General features: G+C 42.8%; 1 long non-coding RNA gene across 1 annotated transcript in view; it reads left to right on the forward strand.

Moving 5' to 3' along the window:
• The first annotated feature begins 945 nt into the window (after positions 1-945).
• Positions 946-22,318, forward strand: part of LOC104998540 — a 33,207-nt gene continuing 11,834 nt past the window's right edge. Inside the window, exon 1 of the long non-coding RNA XR_826479.1 lies at positions 946-1,362. This is a non-coding gene — a long non-coding RNA (uncharacterized LOC104998540). The remainder of the gene's footprint in view (positions 1,363-22,318) is intronic.

Below are 22,318 nucleotides of genomic sequence, written 5' to 3' on the forward strand. Positions count from 1 at the left end.
GCCAATGCAGGAGACATAAAAGAAAGCAAGTTGCTTCTCCGGGTCAGGAAGATTCCCTGGAGGAGGGCGTGTCAACCCACTCCAGTATTCTTGCCTGGAGAATCCCATGGACAGAGCAGCCTGGTGGGCTACAGTTCATAGGGTCACACAGAGTTGGACATGACTAAAGTGACTTAGCACTCACGTTTGCTGAGTGAAAGAACCCAGACCACCACCACCTCCCCAAAATACTACATGATTCCATTTATTTAAAGTTATAGAAAAATGCAAACTAATCCAAAGTGATAGAAAGTAGAGCAGCAGATGCTTGGAGTGAGAGCTGGGGGACAATAAGCAGGGGCAAGAGGGAAGGGTTACAAAAGGGCACAAGGAAAACAAGATGATGAACACAGAACCATCATCTTGATGGTGGTGATGGTTTCCTAGGGGTGTTTGTATGTCATAACTTATCAAACTGTATACCTGAAATCCATGAGGTTTATTGTATATCATCTCAGCAAAGCTTCCACCTCACAAAAGTATACCTCAGTGAAACTGATAATAAAAGAAAAGGAGATCAAACTCAGATGTAGATAAATTGGTTTCCACTTGTAAAATGATAAAGTAATTTTGTGAACCAAACTAGCGTTATATCTGAATGGCAATACAAGTTTACTTCAAGTTGTAAATGCTTCTTTCGTTATCCTGAAACCGTGTAGAAACCAGGAAGGACGAGGCCATCCCGTGTTCATCACTTATGTTACATGTGCAGGGCCTTTGAGGTGCTACCATCACAATTGTGGTGCTGTTAGCTTCGAAGACTCCATTCCTAGGAAGACTGCCTTTCTTAACTTTTTGGATGTGGAAGTTATTAGGGGAAACAGTCATTAAGTTTGATTTTTAGACCAATTCCTGGGCCATGAACCTGCGCGAGGTACCACATCTGGTTCTTTTAAGAGTTTAAATTTCCCTATAAAGTGCAATGAAAAGAAAACAGGAATTTTAATGACATTCAAAGTCACACTGGGTTCACTAGCCTTGAAATGACATTGGATGTGGCACCACTCCTGGAGGCAGTTAGGGGGCAAGATGAATGACACGAGCTCTGCAGTTGCTGAGGATGCAGCACTGCACAGGCTTCCCTGAAGCCGCGGATGGAACGATGCTGCCGAAAAGCCAGGCCAGCACTGCACAGGCTTCCCTGAAGCCGCGGATGGAACGATGCTGCCGAAAAGCCAGGCCAGCACTGCACAGGCTTCCCTGAAGCCGCGGATGGAACGATGCTGCCGAAAAGCCAGGCCACCTGGTCCAGGCGGAGGAAGGCACCCACTTCAGCAGGGAATTACTCCTCTACGGCTCGGGATGGGCCCCTCGCTCATTCCTGTAAGTGACTCAGTATACACCACCGTTTCTAAAGTCTTTGTACCAGGCTCTGTGCTGAGAATGTCACTCTCGTACAATCTTCATGCCATGCTTGATGGGTAGTATCTCAGTTAGGGTTGTATTTGGCTGCATGTGGCTTGACCTAATGAATGGCAGCTTCCCCCTCTCCTTTTTCCTTCCCTTCCTCTCTTCTCTCCTTTTTCCTCCTTCTATCCCACCTTCCCCCTCCCCTTCCTTTTCCTCCTCCTCCTCTTCTCTCCATACAACAAGGAACTCAAGGATGAGCAACCCAGGATATATTCGGCTGCTCAAGGAGCAAGGCTTTTTAATCCTCCTTGTCCCTTCACTCTTAGGATGTGACTTCATTTCTCGGTATTCATCCTATCTCTGGGTCTTTAGCCCATTCCCAGCAGGAAGAAAAGGGATGTGAAGAGCAAAAGCATTTGCCTGTTGAATTTATTTCCATCAGGACATCCCAGCTCAATGACACCTGCTTTGAGTTCAATTACCAGAAACAAGTCACACAGCTACCCCAACTTTATCAAAGTCTGGGAAATGAGTGTTCTAATAAAATGTCATAAAACTGAACAAAATCATCTTCTGAAAAGGAAGCAAAGGAGCATAGATAATAAGTAGGAAATGGTGGCATTTTCAAAGGATGATATTAATATCCCCATTTTACAGACGAGGATATTGATGCTGAGAGTTTAGCAAAGTCAGGAACTAACAGAGATGAGATTTAAACCAGCGTCTCACTCTGGCCTTTGTGCATTTTGTCTCTGCAACAGAAACTATCTACTCTGAGTGCTGGGCCCCTGTACATCACTGGTGATGACATCCCCTAGAACAGTCAGGATAAGGACATTCTGGCCCCCTTTTTTGGATCAATTAATAAAGATTGTTCTTCCAGTGATTTCCTTCCTGTTCATAAGTCAGCAAACTTTATACCATATATATGCTAATAAATTGATCAAGATTTGCTGGAATAAGTATTGGGCTTTCTTTACATGTTGTGTTATTTGCTTAAGAAATGCAGGGTTTCCCCTACCTCTGAAATTAGGAACAATATCTCAGCCATGTCTTTTTCATGAAGTGAGCCAAAATGTACCTCAGTTACTGACAAGGTTCTGAGAATAATCTAAATTCCTTGTTTAAGACCAGTCCTTTGAGTTCACCAAACATGTTATGCCTGCTCTTTTCATACCAATGGGGATTGTTTCTGCACATGGAGCGATTGAGTTTGTAGCCCTGCCACTTACTTTTATATAGGGTGATAGGTGAAAGAAAAGATGCCAATTTCCATTTCTTCCCTTCTCAGAAAAGGTACCAAAACTGCAATCCTACAAACTATCCTCTCAATGGAAGCCCTGAGTTTCACGAGTATAGATCAAAGTAAGTTCCAAACCCGTTTCACCAGTTTCAAGGGCCATGGAGTTGGCACAGGCAACTTCCAGGCTCACTTCTAGCTCCTTGTATTGATACCAGGTCGTGTCTCCTTGGTGATAATCATGTCGGATCCACATGTACTTTACGAGCTACATGTCTGTCATCTCTGGGATCAGGAGTATGCAGATCCTCCTGTTACCCTCCTTGCTAAAGCATCATAAAGATAAGAACACCTGTGCTTGAAGTTCCAATATAAGCATGTATGTGTATGTTTACACTCAGGTAAACAATTCTCTGTAAAAGAAATCTTCATGGTCACGCTGGTGGTAAAGAACCCGCCTGCCAATGCAGGAGATGTGTAAAAGACGTGGGTTCAGTCCCTGGGTTGGGAAGATCCCTGCAGGAGGACATGGCAACCCATCCCAGTATTCTTGCCTGAAGAATCCCATGGACAGAGGAGCCTGGTGGGCTACAGTCCATAGAGTCGCAGAGTCAGACATGGCTGAAGTGACTTAGTGACAGTGCAATGATACTTCATAGATGTGTGTAAATAGACAGGCATAAGTGATGATAGGAAAGTGTTCAAACAACTGAAGACTGTTGGGCAAAATACTACAAATTCCCGTTTCTTATTAGATTTTTTTTGGCCTCAGTTTGTAATATGGATGTCCACAGTGTTCACATTAGTCAGAGAAGTAGCAATCCTCTTTAACTTGGTGTCTTCCAAGGGATGACATTAAGTTAGCATTTGATTGAGTTTGGTCTTGGATGTCAGGATTTCCTCTCATCTGTTGGAGAGGCCATGTGGAAGGACTCTACCATTTGAGCTGAGGAAATATTTCTTGTCTCTGGTTTGGTTTGTTTGGATATTTTTGGCAGTGAACACTTGCGTTTGTTTGCATGTTTATAAAGAGGCCTTTATTTCACCCTGTGTGAACTTGACATTTCACTTTTAATATAAATAAATTGCAAAGAAAGCAGTTAGTCATTTAACTCTGTGCCAACCAGGGTAGCTAAATACAAAAACCGAAAGTCGAGAAGCTTCCAGACGTGTCTGCTTTTGTTGAAATGACAACCTACCTTTAGTATAAAGCTAAACAGTTCAAGGAAATGGTAAAAGACAATTGTGCTTTCAGTTTCCTAGTCACTGCCTCAATTGTGGCTCTCCCAAATAGTAAGCAAGCCGTTTTGACATCTTAGCTTTGTTAAATGAGCTTAATACTAGAAACCCATTTGTTCCTGGTTCAGAAGTCATTGGGCAATGACTTCTATTCCCTTTTCTCTGTCCCTTTAAACTCACATAAACATACTACCTGTGTGTGTATATACAATAACCTAACCTTTTTGAGACTTTTTCTCGCCTGTGGAATGTTGGTAGTATTTTTTTTTTTTTTTTGCAGTGTTGTTATGAAATAAAATGAATTGTAAATGTTTTGCCCTCTGTCTGGAATATAGAACATGCCCAATAAATTTGAGCCCCCTAAGTTTTCTCCTGTTCCCAGTGCTGACGTCATGGTCATGTGACCTGTAGAGCCATGTCAAGAACATATGTTAGTTGCTCAGTCATGTATGACTCTTTGCAACCCCATGGACTCTCCATGGACTGTACCTCTGTCCATGGAATTCTCCAGGCCAGAATACTGGAGTGGGTTGCTATTCCCTTCTCCAGGGGATCTTCCCCATCCAAGGATTGAACCCCGGTCTCCTGCATTGTAAGCAGATTCTTTACCATCAGAGCCACCAGGGAAGCCAGAGCCATGTAAGCCTCCTGCTTGGAATCGTGCCTGCTCCTGGCTTTCAATTCAGTTCAGTTCAGTTGCTCAGTCATGTCCAGCTCTTTGGGATCCCATGGACCGCAGCACGCCAGGCCTACCCGTCCATCACCAACTCCTGGAGGTTATCCAAACTCATGTCCATTGAGATGGTGATGCCATCCAACCACCTCATCCTCTGTCATCCCCTTCTCCTCCTGCCTTCAATCTTTCCCAGGATCAGGGTCTTTTCAAGTGAGTCAGCTTTTCGCATCAGGTGGCCAAAGGATTGGAGTTTCAGCTTCAACATCAGTCCTTCCAATGAACACTCAGGACTGATCTCCTTTAGGATGGACTGGTTGGATCTCCTTGCAGTCCAAGGGACTGGCTTTACACTCTTATTATCCTGAAATTCTTAATACTTTTTGAACAAGAGGCCCATCCGCATTCCCATTTTTCACTGGGTCTTGTAAATTAGGCAGCCAGTCTGCCTATCCATTCCTTGTCTTTTTCAAACATTTTAGTTTTGCAGAACTAGATGTTCTCTTGGTTGGCAGGGTGGGTATTTTCTGTCGGTTGCACACAGGGTGTTCTGTCAGCCAACTGTGCTGCCCAGGGCTGAACTCCATTTTCCCAACCTTGACCTAGGATTTACCTTTCTTTTGCACAATGCGGTCACCATGCCTCTGGTTGAGGTGCACGTGAATAGGTCAGGAAGTAGCTTTGAACAATAAAGCTTTTCTTCAAGAATCTGTTTGCCCACAACTTCTAGCTGGCTCAGCACAAGCAGTTGTATCAAAAGGCCCCATTGGAAGCCAAACTGTCAGGTCACTGGGCGGTTTTGGTTTCATGCCCTGTTCCTTCATTTTCCCATCAGACGCAGAGTCAGATTCTGTGAGGCCTGAGCTTGCTTAATTTGGGAGCCCTCTTAGAAGAAAATAGTACCAAATTACAAATACAAAATTATATCCAGGATCTTGGAGGGGGTTGGCTGGTGCTAGGACAGGAGCCGGAAGTGGTGCTTCCTTGGCTTCCTGGGAATCTGCCCCACTTCCTGTCCTATGTATCTTTCTGTTTTCTACACTTTCTTTTTATGCAGACAGAAAACATCAATGCTACACTACGGTGGATCCATTCCTATGGTGTTGCTTCCTGCACATGGTGACAAGAGACAATTCCAGGGACCTTGGGCAGAGCACATGGTTTAACTTCTGTGAATGTTGGAATTACTTGGTACAAGGCTCCTTCTCTGTCTAATTCTGTGCCTGACAACCTGTTCCTATCCTCTGACACCATGCCATTGCCAGAGGCTTGTACATTTTTGTCCCCAGCCCTGAGCTCATTCCCAAGCTTCAGGTGTGTGTGTGCATCAGCCTCCTTGACACTTTCACATGCATCTTCTCTTTCTCTCATTCTCCTCCCTGTGCATCACAGTCCTATCGCTTCTTTCTCTAAAATAGACCACAATTCTTTTTTTTTTTGTATTCCCATTGCCACTTGCCCGGTCCCGGTCACCCCAACCTCATATATAACCTCCCCTAGAACCCCACTTCAATACAGTCTCTGTTTAGCATCCAGAGTTATTTGCTAAAATGTAAATGGATCTTCTCCATCCCTGGTTGAATATCCTCTAACAATTTCCCTCAGGCTTCCCTGGTGTCTAGGACAGTGAAGACTCCACCTGCAATGTGTGAGACCTGGGTTCGATCCCTGGGTTGGCAAGATCCCTTGGAGGAGGGCATGGAAACCCACTCCAGCATTCTTGTCTGGAGAATCCCCATGGACATAGGAGCCCAAAGAGTCAGAAACGACTGAGCGACTAAGCACAAGATTTCCCTCTGGCTTTACGTAAGTTGCTATACCATGGCCATAAAGCCCTGTGTGGTCTGCCCCCAGCCTCATCCCCACCACCCTCCTCTCTAACCACACACCTGATTTAGGCTCAACACAACAGGCCCATTCCTGTCTCTGAGCCTTAGCCTGTGCTATGCCCCATGGCCTGGGGGAGTGTCACCTTCCTCTTGTCATGATGGGCTCTTCTGCTGGTGGGGCCTCAGCTGAGATGTCTGAGAAAACTTTTCAGGGAAGACTTGAAGAGTAGAGGTTACCCCTTCCATTATCTTTGCACCCTATTGGTTTCCTTTGTAGAACTTAGTATTTTGGGAAATTGCCACTGTTCTTGTTGCTTGTCCATTCACTTGTTTTTTGTCTATTCTTGCATTAAGCTGCAGGCTCCTTAAGGCTAGGTATCGTATCTACTCTTTTCTCCAATGTATGCTACATGGCTTAGATACTGATGGGAGGAATAGGCACTAAGTAAGTATTTGTAAATGAATGAATGAATGAGCTATCTCTGAACATTGAACAAATCTTTGCCAGTATTTATCACAATGCTTGAGATGCACATATCCTACTAAGTACTCAATTAATGCATATTTAATTAAATTAGTTGCCAAATTATTGATGACTACCAGCTCTCAACTTGGAAGCATACAGTGGAACCCAGAAGAGGTGCTCATCTGAGCTGGTGGAGCAACTGATAGGGAGAGAAGTTTTAGAATTACCCAGAAATAGGAGAAACAGATATTATTTCCACAGTAGTAAGCTAAGTATTTGAAGGATACTTGAGACAGTAGATAACATCAGGCCACTAACTGCAATGTCAGTGGAGTGGGTTACTGCAGCTTACATAAAAGAAGAAAAGTTTTCACTGCTCCCTAAACCTGTCAGCACTGTTATCTGTGATATTCATTAGGGTAGGATCTAACTCATGCAGTAGATTTCCCATAAATGTTCACCAATTTAATGAAATGCCATTTGGCATTTCTAAATGTTTTTTACCTGATGTGACTGTATCTCTGCAACAAATTATAATCTTATTTATAGTAAAACTTCAGAGATATAATTGCTATTTCTTTTGAATTCTCCATAGCAATGCCCCAAATTTTTTGTAGCAAGAGGGCTCAGTAAATATTTATTAAATTGATACATACCATGTTTCCACACTATATGCCAAGACTGGAAACCAGATGCTTCATTGCTACTTACTCAGTTAGTAAAGAATCTGTCTGCAATGCAGGAGACCTGGGTTCGATCCTTGGATTGGGAAGGGAATCACTACCCACTCAAGTATTCTTGCCTGGAGAATCCCATGGACAGAGGAGCCTGGTGTGCTACAGTCCATGGGGTCCCAAAGAGTCAGATACGACTGAGCGACTAACACACTCAAATTGCTAATCTGCCTTCTTGCTAATTCCTTAACTTGAAAAGGATTTTACTTATCACCTGGTGATACCATCACTTTTGTGACTCAGAAGCAGCCTAGGGAAAGTGACTTGTCAAAGTGATACTGTGGTGTGAACTAGGTTGCATGCTTCTCAACTTCTCGTGTTTATTCTGCTCTGGAATGTCGAGTGTATGGCTGCAGTAGAATAGGAAATAAACTGAAATTAGACATGATATACTTAAGTTATAGGTTATTTAATAGGATTCTTGAGCATCAAGAAGGATTTTTAGCAGTTTCATCAGTGAGGACACAGTAATGATTCCCAGGTTAACGCTAGATGAATTTGCCTTGTAGGGACTCCATTGTTTTGAATTGGAGAGGAAATGTACAGAGGCTGGTCATATTTCATAGAGACAATGTTTGTGATTTATGATACTAACCCATTATTTTTCGTAAACTGTAATTCATCTGAAAGCTTTAATTTAGGATTATTTTATCTATCTGAAAGAGGAAAAGATATTTTTTCTCTAATACATAAATAGCTAGCAGGAAATGCTTAATTATGGAGATAGCTTTTAACCTTTGATTTACCCTCTTCCTGATTTTGATAAATATTTAAAAATTACAGTAAATCCCAGTTTGAGATATAGAAAGACTTTGAACAAAGACACTCAGATAATCTGCATTTTCCCAGATGACCAAGTTGAAAGACTTCCCACAGTGACCACACTGTTGAAGGGCCCCAGAAGAATAACTTCCCATAGCTCTTTGGGGAGATCTGCTCTCCCCACCACGACCAGGCAGCCAGCTCAGGGGGCTATTAACCCTGGCTACACAGTGGTATTATCAGGTGAGTTTTTTAGAAATATCACCCAGACGCTATCCCAGAACAATTCGATTTGAATTCTGAGTATCCACATTCTAAATATTTAAAATATTTGAAATGACATGAACATGTAATATAGCTTGGGTTGAAAACCACTGGTCTGAAGGGGTTCTTCTCTCTGGATGGACCCCTCTGTCCCAATTCCTGTCCAGCAGGGAGAAGAAACCACATGAGAAAGGAAGAGACTGGTGCCACAAGATCCTGCTTGTTTCCTTCAATCCTGAGCTAGGAAGGGAGGGAGAGAGCAGTGGGTTCTGCTACGTGTGCCTGGAGGATAGATTTTGTTTGGGTGTGTTTTCGTTTCTCTGCCAAAGTTCGCAGAAGAGAATAGAGGCCTCCACTATCACTCAGAACGGGGCTTTTCAACCTCGGCTCTGTTGACATTTGGCTCTGGATGCTTCTTTGTAGTGAGGGGCTGTCCTGTGCATTATAAGTCAGCGCCCTTTACCCACTAAATGCCAATAACACTCTCCTCCCGTGGTTGTGACAACCAGAAACTGTCTCCAGACATTGTCAGATGACTCCCGGTTGAGTGGGGAGGAGGGGAAGCAAAGTCACCCTTGGGTGACATATTTTAGAAATACAGCAGCAGGAGCTCTGCTGGAGAATTTGGTGGAGGCCGGGAGGGCGTCGCTTTTGTAAGTATTTGGCAAAGGAAGGCAAGTCTGGCTGTGTCGGTGAAGACATAGTTGAGGCTGGGAATTTTACCCAAGGCAGCAAGAAGAACCCTAAAGGTGGTCATAGTGGTGTGACTCGGGAGGTAAGGGAGTGAACATGGAGACATGTAGAAGGGTTGGGAAGGGCTCAAATGTCACTTTTGAAGAACTAAAAAGTCATATTTGGATTGGACTGTTAAGGACAACCAATGAGAAGAAGCAATCCTTGATAGGATAGGGCTTCTAGATGGTAACTTAATGGGATGAAAAGAACAGCAGACTTTGCTTTGAAATCTCCTGAAGATTTATTTAACACCATAATGAATGTTTCATTAGTCATAGGTATTAAAGTAGGACCTTAAAAGTTTCACCACATTTCCTTCCACTCTCATAAATTTAGTCATATTTACCTACTTCACTCTCCTTAGATAAAAGAGAGGAAGGAGGTTAGAAGGATGAGAGGGAGCAATTTCCAAAGCCTATGAGATTAGTCCTGACTCCACAACTTAAATCATATATAATTCTACCATTTGGACTTGGAAGGAACTATCACTTTATGCTTTTCTGTGCTATTCTCATACAGAAAGATCACTCATTATGCCTACACTGAAAGAGGAGATTATGGCTTTGGCAAAACCATAGAATAATATCACATATATTATATTATATTATATATATGTACACACACACACACACATACAGTAAACTCTGAATCAAATAGAAAAACAACTCAGAAACATTTTCCAGAATTGGTTCACATATTCACCAGGTTTCCCAGGTTTATGGAGCAAATGATTTTGTACAGAGAATCTTACATTTTAAAGTAGAAAGTGATGTTGGACTGTTGGGTCCATCAAATATCAATCTTAATAAAAACTATGAACTATGAGAATGTTGTATTAACCAATTCTAACTTTAACAAAGAATTTGGCTAAATGCAAGGACTGCTAAAGATGGTCTATTCTTCAAATAAAAAAAATCCATTAGCTATTTTCCCTTCTGACATACATAACTACCCTTTTATCATTGCTCATTCAGTAGAGTGGGAAATGTACTGTAAATTCATCATCTTCAAGTGTTTCAATGGAAATAAACCAATTGCCACTTGGAAAAAACGGTTGAAGTATGTTTAGAGAACCCTACACCAGGGTTTAGCAGCTCGCGGTCCAGGTCCCATATCATGTTGCAAACAGGCTGCTTTTAGACCAGCACAGCTGTGCTTCCCTTTTTTTTTTTTTTTCCTTTTTTTAAGGTCATGGAAGCTGAAGTTTGAGAAAGCAAACAGAAAAAAAATAATAATAACACACACACACACACATAGATTTTATTCAGCTTAGAAATAAGCAGGAAACCCAAAGAAAGTGTTCTCAACAATAAGACCTCAGTAATAATACTGAAAAGCAATTCAACCAAGTGCATCTGACAGAAGGCCAGGCAGGCTTCCAGGAGATTCTTGTGGTGAGCTGCTGAGTCATTCCTGGTACCTCCTTTTCCTCATCTGTACATTGGAAACATAAGCAATGACCTGTATCACTATGAAACTATGATCTCATTTGTCTATTCTTTAAAAAATGTTTACAAATCCATAGATTATTTCTGATAGAAGCCGCCTCTCTAGAGACAGAGGTAGGGTAGATACACAATCCAAAATTCTGATTGGCAGGTTAAAGATATCATTAATATCACATGATTACCTCTAAGTCAATTCCAAGTTTGTGACACTTGTTACCTATACTACTGCATATAAGCCCATGCACCTGACTGCCAGTCTTCTGATGATTCTGGTTCTACCACTGACTTACTGTGAGATTTAGAGAAAGTTACTTACCCTCTCTGGGCATTGATTTACTTGCTTGTCAAATGGACAGGAAGAAGTAGGTTCATCTCTGGGGCTTCCAGGTCTCATATTCAGTGGTCACAATGAGTCATGAGTGGAGTGTTGCTGAGTAAGGTGTGTTGATCCCCTGCTTTACTCACCCTGGGTTAATGAACCGTCACTCCTTTTGACCGTCTGCAAATAGGAAGACACCCATGTATGAAGTAGGATCTCATTTCTAGAGATTATACATAAGATGTTTACAAATGCATAGATTGTTTTTGAAATGTTATCCAGAACTTTGGGGGATGGAACTGGTGGGAATGGAGAAGCTGAAGGAGCCAAGAGGCTTCCTTTTCATTGTAGTATGTGGGGAAAAAAAAGTGTCACATGAAAGTTCAACTTTTCTAATAAAATTATTACTTAACTCTAAACACATAGGTGAGCTATGATATGAATTGTGTAATTAAAGAGGCTTATGAACCACTTCCTGACTAGTAAGTCAAGGGAAGTAACGGGTTGCCTCTAACCCAAACATTCCCCCAGAGAAGGCAATGGCAACCCACTCCAGTACTCTTGCCTGGAAAGTCCCATGGACGGAGGAACCTGGTAGGCTGCAGTCCATGTGATCGCTAGGAGTCAGACATGACTGAGCGACTTCCCTTTCACTTTTCACTTTCATGCATTGGAGAAGGAAATGGTAACCTGCTCCAGTGTTCTTGCCTGGAGACTCCCAGGGACAGGAGAGCCTGGTGGGCTGCCATCTATGGGGTCGCACAGAGTCAGAAACGACTGAAGCAACTTAGCAGCAGCAGCAGCAGCAAACATCCCCAATGAGAAAAAGTCATCACCTGATGAGAAGGTCTTGGAAGTGGGACAGACATGAATTTGAAGCTTGGCTCCCCCACCTAATGTGGAGCTGTACAGCATTGAGCATGGTAACCTCTGACCCTCTTTTCTCTCTAAAGCATGAAAATAATACCCACTTCATAGGTTGTCTGGGGATGGAATCAGACAATAGAACTACTAGCTTTTATTACTGTTTTTAAACAGTAGGTGCTAGAACTATAGCTAATTTGCACTATCTGGCCATTATTTGTCTCATCTTGGGTCTGCCCCAATGCAGAAACTAATATTGATTGATTGATTTTATAAAACTTAAATAGCATTTGCCACAAGCTAGGCACTCTTCTAAACTTCACATCAATTGTAATTCGTTTAGTTCTTATTAGACTCCTTGGAGGTAGCTACTAGGATTATTATCTTCATTTTATAGATGAGAAAACACAAGAGAGATCAAGTATTTCCCCAGAGTCACAGAGAAGTAAGTGGAGAAGCCAGGATTGCAGTCCATGCAATCCTGAGTGCAGTCCCTGCCCTAAAGCCCTATGTGGGGCTGCCTCCGTGCAAACCTGTTTTTAAAATGGTTGGCCTTCTGTGGGAGAATGTACTGGATATCCAAGTCAGAGATGCTCCTCTGCTCCCTTCTTCCATCCATAGATCTGGGAGTTAAATAGGAACTAGAGAATTCTCTTTCCTCTGGGCAGAAGCAGTACAAAAAAGACCTGTCCCCTCAGCCTCAGCAGCTGCTGAAAATGTCCCCCAGGTCCTCCAAGTACCCAGGCTCCAGGTAGTACTAGTGGTGAATAACCTGCCTGCCGATGCAGGAGACGTAAGAACCACGGTTTCAATCCCTGGGTCAGGAAGATCTCCTGGAGAAGGAAATAGCAACCCACTCCAGTACTCTTGCCTGGAGAACTCCATGGACAGAGGAGCCTGCAGGGCTACAGTCCATAGTGTTGCAAAGAGTCGAACACAACTAAAATGACTTAGCACAGCACACAGCACATGTCATATGCAGAAAAATATAAACAACCATAGGATAACAGCTGGGAGGTGTGAAGTGAGTTGAGTTTAGGCATGGAATTCAGCCTGGGGAAGGCCAGTTTGAAGCTGATTCTGACCAAAGCAAAGACGTGAGGTGGGCCATCCAAGAAGAGTTGACTTTCTTTGTATAATAAAATGCTTCTGATATTCACATCCAATCCTGAAGGTCAGTCTCCGGAAGTATTGGGCTACCAGAGAGTTTCCCTCTTTAGGGTTAAACTGGTGACTCTCCTGTTGTGAGAGCTGGAGGTTGCTTTCTCCAGATGTGCTCCACAGCCCCTTGAGCCTTCTCTGTTCTCTAGGGTTACCAGGTCACATCCCCACCTTGGTCCCTTGCCTGTGTGTTATAAGGATCTTCACAAGGCTCTCCTCTTGCCCTGGCATTTGGAGGGACTGAATTAAACCAGTTCAAGCAGGTTTCTGCTGAACACTCCCTAAGCTTGTGTGTATTGTCAATATGCAGCTTTCCCCAGACATATTTGGCCCTAGATTCTCCGGTGAGGAATACCTTTTAATAACTCATAGGACTAGAATTCTAAAATACATGGTTTAAGAGACTGGTGCTGGCTGAGGAGCAAAGGGAAATCAGAAGACAGGGTCCTGCCCTTCAGGAGCTCAGATTTTAGTGGAGAAGATAAAAGCCTCAATGACAAATGACAGCTCAGTCGGCTAGGTGCTAGATGCCAGGTATGTACAGTGACGTGGTGGTGGAAGGGTTAGAGAAATAGGAAAAGGGCAGAGAAGGCTTCAAAGAGAAGCTGATCTAAAAGCTGAGTGTTGAAGGATGAGTTGGCCGACCACTAGGGTAAAGGAAAAGGGCATTCGAGCTAGTGGCGTGCGTGTGCAAACATATGGCATTAGAGAAAAGCAGGGCTATTCAGAAGATTGTCAATAGATGTAGATGAAGCCCCAGGTACTATTTGGGAAACGGCTGTAAATAAATCTAGAAGGAAGAGGGCAAATGAGGAAGGAGACTGTGCCAGGCATTGTGTTTAATTTTATCTGGCAGTGAGCACCAAGCAGTTACTGAACCATGGAGAAAGTTCAGCTTCCTGCTTTGAAAAGAAAACTACAGTGGCCTGGAGGACAGATTGGGAGGTTGTGAAAAGACACAAGTAACTGGTTGGAAGACTGCTGGAATATCCACGTGAGAGATGATGGCAGATAACCAACAAAATGGCAGTAGCGAAGGAAAAGTGTGAAAAATTAGTAACTGATTAAGAGACAGAGTTGACTTAGGGATGGAGGAAGATAGATGAGTCAGAGATAACTCTGAAGTTTCTGGTTTGAATAACCAGATGGTTGCTTGTGTCATTATCAATAAAGAGAGGACAAGTGAAGGAACAGCTTGACGGAGAATACAGTGGTTTCCATTTGGGCGTGTCAATTTTTTAGGTTTTTGTGGAATCTATAGGTAGAATTACTGATCTGGATTTTAGGCTGGAGATATATATATTTGGAAGTTTTCAACCTAAAAATAGCATCTGAAGCCATGGGAGTGAATAAGATGGCCCAGCAAAGTAAAATAGGAAATGAAAAAGAGGTAAGCCAAGTGCAGAGCCCTGGAGAACAGATGCCAAATGAACCTGAAGGAGGAAGTAGGTCCCAGTGCGATGATGTGGCAATGTTAAGTCAGAGTCCCAGTGCAGTGGTGTGGCAGAGCCCCATGGAAACATGGTCTGGAAATTAGTGCCCAAGTGTTGTTCCTGATCCTGTAAGGGGTGCCCCAACCCATTTAAGAGCTGTGCCACCGTCAGAACTCCAGGTCCATGAGACAACTCTTAAGGTGTCACCACTTCTATCTGTACCTTTCATCTCTTCCTCCTCCCACCTTTACTGCAGTCCTTCGAGTGTGTGTCCTGGTTGACGGGTCCTTCTAACTCTCCTGCTGCCACTCTTGCAGCAGGCTGCTCAGCTTCTGTTCTTGTCTATTCCACCAGAGCAGTGTAGGCTTTCAGCATTAACCCAGGGCTGCTGGTCACTTTGTGGAAGGGAGTCTGCACTCTGCTCCTTTCCTCAAGTCCAGAGGACTAGGTCCAGAGTGATCAGGAAACACATCAGGGTTTGAATCCTAGATTCAGAGAAGACATCTTCATGGGAGACATTTTCATAGAAGTTGTGGCTAAGACCATGAATGCCATTGTCAAGATAAAGTTTGGAAAAGGAGAGGAGAGGGACAAAAAGGAATTTGAGAAAGCTTCTGTTTTCAGGGTACCAAGAGAGGAACAGAGCCAGCAAGGGAGCAAGGGAGGCTATACAGTAATGTTCAGGAAGATCAAAAAAGAACAGAAAACATGGTGACGTGGAAATCACGGAAGGCAATAGTAAATGAAGGAGGCGTGGTTGCTGTGCTGAACGCTGCAGAGTTTACAGAAGATGATGAAAGCAGCTCTTTTGCCCCTGTTTGCCCAATTCTGTTACCCTCTAACCTTTAAAGAATCTAATTATAGAAATGAGATGACTAGGCAGTTTAACCTAACTCCTGACTTCTCTTCTCCTGAATGCACACCATGCCTTTCCTAACCTGTTGATTCTTCTTCTAGATAAAATGATATAAGAATGAAGAATTAAGCAGTTAAAAAAAATGACTAACTCTCTAGCCCCAAGAGTCCCCTTAGCACTCCTGCAGGCAGATCATGAAAACTAAATAGCTTCTAAAGAAAGAGCCAGCCAATCTGCATGTAATGCTGAATGATGTGATATTCAACTTCCTGCCTTAAGGATTCACTGAGATTCTTTCTTCCCGCTTTTTTTCCTTTGAAAACTGTCGTGGCTGAGCAGAATCTTTGGAGTTGGTCCTGGCACATGAATCCATCTTCTCCTCAGATTGCTGACTTTTCTAATTAAAGCACTTCTCCTTTCTATCAACCCTTGCCTCTCAAAGTATTGGCTTTCTAAGCCAAACCTGAGTTGGGTGATGGATTCTGGTTTCCACGGTGGGCCTGTGCTCTCATGTCGTCTGGCTCCTCTGGGCTTTCCAGAGTAAGGCCAATGGCTGCAGCAGCCCTTCAGAACAGTCACGATGAGCCATCTGCTTGTGGTGGCCTTGAGAGGGGCACTTCTTAGGGAGGTCCCAGTAGCCACTGGAACTATTAGTTCTGTGGACTCTCTGGTCTCTTTACTGCTTTGCACTACCTGCTTTTTTTTGCTTTAGGAGTCCACAGAAATGGAAAAGTGCCCTTGAGACTAGTTTACAAGCTCCAGGAACTGGATTTGTCCACTGGACAGTGCCCAGGCAGCCTCCTTCTGTGGTCAGTTGATCCTGATGTGTATCTGATATTGAGGGTCATTTTTGAGCACCAGGCATCATTTGAGCAAGGAATGCTGTTTTGGGGGGCAGTTTGTTCTGATGTGCATATGCTGTTGAGTTATTTGTATCTCAGGGAGTGCCTGATCAGGGCGAGGTCTGGTCTATCTGTGACGGCCGTGCATGTGTGTGCTTTGTACTTGGTGTCTGAGTTGTGATCTGCGATTACCATTCCGCCTTCTGAAATGGGCAATTCTGGTTCTGTTTAGTGCAGAGCCCTCTTGGGTGAATTCTGTCTCACTGGAAAAATTTTAACTGTGAGCCTGTGACTAAGAAAAAGATGATATTTTATTATAACATGATGTGGCCACAATATTCTTTAGATTTCATAGAAAATTGATTAAGGTGAAACTCTTTTGAAAAATTTTCAAACTGGTTCTTTTTGCATATGCAGTTAGAAAAAATATTAGCTTGCTAAAACATCTTTTCAGAATTGTGACCCAGAAGGAAAAAGTCCTTCTAGGAGAACTTGCTTTTCTCTCTCAGTGCCTTGAAACCAGGACTCTCAGAAACATTTATCTTATCTAGATCATCTCTAATTCTTGAGATTGAAGGGGGAAATGAGGAAAGGAGCCTTGTAAACTTTAACTTATTCCAACTGTTATTTATAAACTGGTAGTTTTATATTATACTACCTGATTCATGACTAAGTTTAGAAAATGCAGCTATGGGATCTCTGGTTGTGTCTGTTTATATGTCTATATGTAAACTATCTTTGTATGGTATTATCAAAATTAATTTGTCAATGGACTCTACTTCACTTGCTTAAAGGAAATTCAGTGCTTATATAAGTTTACCTGAGGTTTCCCTGATGGTTCAGATGGTAAAGAATCTCCCTGCAATGCAAGAAACCCAGGTTTGATCCCTAGGTCAGGAAGATGGAGAAGAGAATGGCTACTCACTCCAGTATTTTTGCCTGGAGAATTCAGTGGACACAAGAGCCTGGCAGACTATAGTACATGGGGTCACAAAGAGTAGGATATAACTGAGTGACTAAGACTTTCACACACATAAGTTTAACTAGGATTATTTATGTTAAATTATATGGAATACATTATCACCTGAGTGATAAACCTTATGGTGAATGGATGTTATTAATAGAAACATTCTGGAAATGATATAAAGTTTCTAAAATTTGGGTATATCCTTGTATAATGTTATAATTTCATTTGTTATCTTAGTTAAATATTTCTTTCTGGGATGCCTCAGGGATCCTCTAAAGCATCCCACAGTTAGTGGGAGATTAAAAGAACTTCAAATAAATTGGATATTTGGGAAGTTTGTCAAAAACTTCAAAACATTTGGTCAAATAAAATCATACGTCACCATGAGACAATAATTATTCCTTGAACTAAAGTGACAAAAGATATTAAAAGCAAATTCAGATGACTTAAAGGGCCTCACAGTACAAGTACTGAGCCTCCACACCACAACTGCAACTAGAGGGTCTGTGCACAAGGAAGACGTCACGTGGTGCAACGAGGGTCCCACGTACCATAACTAAGACCTGGGCGGCAACTCACTGCCCAGATGGTTCCTTGCTATTATGTTAGATTATTGCAATGTTTAATTGAATTATTAAAAGAACACTCCAAGTATTCTGAAGCTTATCTGGTCATCTATCTTTGGATGGAGATCAGATGCCCCATGACTTGCAACCAGGAGATTATGCACACTGTGTGCCTGCTAAGTTGCTTCAGTTATGTCTGACTTTCTGCGACACTGTGGACCAGCCTCCTCTGTCCATGGGATTCTCCAGGCATGAATACTGGAGTGGGTTTTGATTTCCTCCTCCAAGGGATCCCCCAACCCAGGGATCGAACCTGTTTCTCTTACATCTCCTCCATTGGCAGGCAGGTTCTTTACCACTAGCACTGCCTGGAAAGCCCTATGCATTCTAGAAAAGACAGAATTTAAAGGACTGACGCCAACCTTGATGAAAGGACCTTTATTCAATACTGTTAACTAGCTCATGGGCTTCCCTTGTGGCTCAGTGGTAAAGAAACCACCTGCCAATGCAGGAGATGTGGGTTCGATCCCTGGATCCAGAAGATCCCCTGGAGAAGGAAATGGCAACCCATTCTATTATTCTTGCTGGGAAATCCCATGGACAGAGGAGCCTGGTGGGCTACAGTCCATGGGGTCACAAAGAATTGGACACGACTGAGATACTAAGCAGCAACAAACTAGCTCATGCACAGCAAAACTGAAGGGAATTGACTCTCATATTAAAATTTCCCTTTAAAAGGGGCCCCTGCACTGGACTGGCCTATAGAGAGGACTGCCAACCTCGAAGTCATCTTAAAACAACACTCAAACTGAGGGGAAACTACCAGACCAGGATGAGAAGATGGTGACATCTGAAGTAGACAGTTGGTCCAAAATGCCAGATCAGGCGTGTGCACCAGTTACTTCGATAACTGCTTATATTTTGCTTATGAACCAAATGTATTTCACAATATGATGCAGTTAAAACAAGTCCAATTGTCAAGTTTATGGTCAATTACCTATATCCAGTACCTCTGGGTCATCTTGGTGGATTTCTCTACTCCAAGGCCCTTAGGAAATTTATTCTTGAAGAAAGAAATTACACCTCTACTCAGACCACTATTGATATTATTACTAGGTGAGATCCCCTCTCCTGACCAATTAATACCTTCTCTGATCTTGTCCGTAACAAAGTCTTCTCACAGCTATGGGATGAGCTTATGTGGTTAACACCAGGCTATGGTCGTTTAAATGGCAACCCACTCCAGTGTTCTTGCCTGGAGAATCCCAGGGATCGGGGAGCCTTGTGGGCTGCCATCTATGGGGTCGCACAGAGTCGGACACGACTGAAGCAACTTAGCAGCAGCAGCAGCATGGTCGTTTAAGCTTAAAGGCTCCCTTATGTTGGGAATAATTAAGCCATAGTAAGGATAGCCAGTCTAGTAACATGGGGAAATTGGGCTGAGTGCCTCATGTACAATGCCAATACATAATTTCCCATAAAGATTAGGATTGATACAGAACAGACTAAATCAGATGACCTGGGAATTATACTGGGCTGTACCTGATGGAAGCTCTTGACTTAAATTCTTACTTATGATCTTACTAATACTGCTAACTATATTATTAATATATTGCCTGTTTCGCAAAATTGTTACTGCTTATATCACCAAATATGTGATTGGGCCTCTGACAAAAATAATGATGATCAGAAGACTTGAAGCATTTGGTCAGATATGTAGTTCTATATGAGATCAATGATTGCAGTAGTGTAACTCTAGATTTGGGAAGAAGAAACATGAGGCAATATCTTTCCTGGACTATAACAGACTAGTAAGACAGGTGACCCAGAGACTTTTGGCCACTGTTAGGGCTTCCTAGGTGGCGCAGTGCTAAAGAACCTACCTGCCGATGTAAGAGATGTGGGTTCGATCCCTGGGTCAGGAAGATCCCCTGCAGTAAGAAATGGAAACCCAGTCCAGGATTTTTACCTAGAAAATTCCATGGACAGAAGAGCCTGGCAGATTACAGTCCATGTATTTGCACAGAGTCAGACATGACTGAGAGACTGAGCACAAGCACACAAAAAGTCCTAGTCCTGACCTTGGAATGAGATTCCAAACACCACGGTATGAAGTGGTTATGAAATGCCTCCCGAGTCATGATTGAATTTATGACCATTCGGGGGCCCTGCCAACTAAAACTTGGCACTTGCCACCTCCCTCTACAAGGATTAAGTCACAAGTTACTGCAGTCATTGACCTTCAACACACCCTGAAAGGAGTTCAGGATGGAGATGAGTGTGCTGAGAAAAACTCTCAGAATAGATCTTCAAATTGTTAGATATTTCCAAGACATGTTATGAACCCAAATTCTTGCACCTCCTCATATCTAGAGAAGCACTGAAACCATTAACAGTGACATCAGTTTTGGTCATCAAAGAGAAAAATGCATTTGAAAGTCAAAATCGGGTAGTGGTTCAGACATCCAAGGTAAAACTAGGTGGCCATCGTGGATATGATTTCAGTACTTTCTGATATTGCTGAGAACTTGAATTTTCTGAGCCGTATCAGACTCGGACGCTACCAGTAATTCTCAAGCAGCGTCTGATGGCAAAACTGAATATTGACCCTGTGGGTTCTTCTGCAAAGTTATGATTAACCTGTTGATCTAAAACTTTTCTGGGTTATGCCTTTTCTGGGTTATGCACCTGTTCCTTCTCAGGACTGAGGAAAATCAAAGAAAAGGGGGGATTTGAACCAAGCAGAACCCTGGAGTTTTCCTCCCCCAGCAAGTATAAAACTGGTCAATTAATGATTAAACAATAGAGTCCCAGACTCTGTCTGATGTACATTCCTGAGTTGTTTTACAGATATATAACTGCCTCCAGAGAGAGGAAAAAAGCTAACTTCTTGACCAGACTGTAGCTATGACATAAGCTGCTTCATCTTGAGCAATACTGAATCTATGGCCAGTACAATCTCAAGAGCTGGCCTTAAGAGAATGGGATTAATATTGTTATTGTTCTTTAGTCATTAAGTCATATCCAACTCTTTTGTGACCCCATGGACTGTAGCCCACCAGGCTCCTCAGTGTATGGGATTTCCCAGCCAAGAATACTGGAGTGGGTTGCTATTCCCTTCTCCAGGGCATCTTCCCAAACCAAGGGCAGAATTCTTAACCACTGACCTACCAAGGAAGCCCTGGAATTAACATTATTGCTTATAATAATCTATATCTTTGCAGACATCAAAAAAATTGTAGCTTGCTCTGCCTGCATATGTAAGTGGGCAACTAAAGTTGTCAGAAAAGAGATACTATCATCTTCCACTCTGAGAATACAGCACACTGTGTCAAGATGAAGTTACAGAAGATGGACCTTTGCCCCTAATCCATAGAAATGGAATGGTGTTTGATGGTGGGGAACTGATAGCAGTTCTTCTGCCCTTTTCCTTTTTGTCTATTTCTATCCCCTCTAGCCTTAAAACAACCTAATTATATGAATGAGATCACTAGGTAATTTAACCTAACTTCTCTCCTGAATGCACACCAAGCCTTGCTTAAACTGTTGGTTTTTTTCCCTAGATAAAATGAAGTAAGAATGAAGAATTAAGCAGTTAAAAAATGACTCTCCACCCCCAACAGTCCCCTTAGCAATCCTATAGGCAGATCATGCGAATGAAATAACATCTGAAGAAAGAGTCAGCCAGCCTGGTACAACACAGAATTATACAGAATCCAGCCTCCTGCCTCAGTGACTGACTGATTGTTGTTGTTGTTATTCAGGCACTCAGTCACGTCCAGCTCTTTGCGACCCCATGAACTGCAGCACGCCAGGGTCCTCCGTCCTTCACTATCTCCCTGAGTTTGCTTAAACTCATGTTCATTGAGTTGATGATGCATCCAACCATCTCATCCTCTGGCATCCCTTTCTTCTCCTGGCCTCAATCTTTCCCAGCATCCAGGTCTTTTCCAATGAGTTGGCTTTTTGCATCACGAGGCCAAAGTATTGGAGCTTCAGCATGAGTCCTTCTAATGAATATTCAGAGTTGATTTCCTTTAAGATTGACTGGTTTGATCGCCTTGCTGTCCAAGAGTCTTCTCCAACACCGCAGCTCTAAAGCATCAATTCTTCAGTGCTCTGCCTCCTTTATGGTCCAACTCTCACATCTGTACGTGACTACTGGAAAAACCATAGCTTTGACTAGACGGACCTCTGTCATCAAAGTGATATCTCTTGATTTATTCCCCCCTTTTCTCTGTCATGGCTGAGCAGTCTTTGAAGTTGGTCTCAGGACATGAGTCCACAATCTCCCCAGATAATTGGCTTTTCTGATTAAAACATCTTTCCTCTCTATTGACATTTGCCTCTCAAATTACTGGATTTTGAGCAATTGTCCTTCAATTAAAAATTTTAAAAAATTAACTGAAAATACAAGACACTGAGGAACTGTTTGCCATCTTCCCCGCTCAGTCCTTGTCACTCTGCACGTTCATCCCTCTGTGATCGCACCCACTCCCACGGTTTCAAGGGCCACCTGTGGCACAGCCCT

This window comes from Bison bison, unplaced genomic scaffold, assembly GCF_000754665.1.
Source record: "Bison bison bison isolate TAMUID 2011002044 unplaced genomic scaffold, Bison_UMD1.0 scf7180017864331, whole genome shotgun sequence".
Classification (NCBI taxonomy): domain Eukaryota; kingdom Metazoa; phylum Chordata; class Mammalia; order Artiodactyla; family Bovidae; genus Bison; species Bison bison.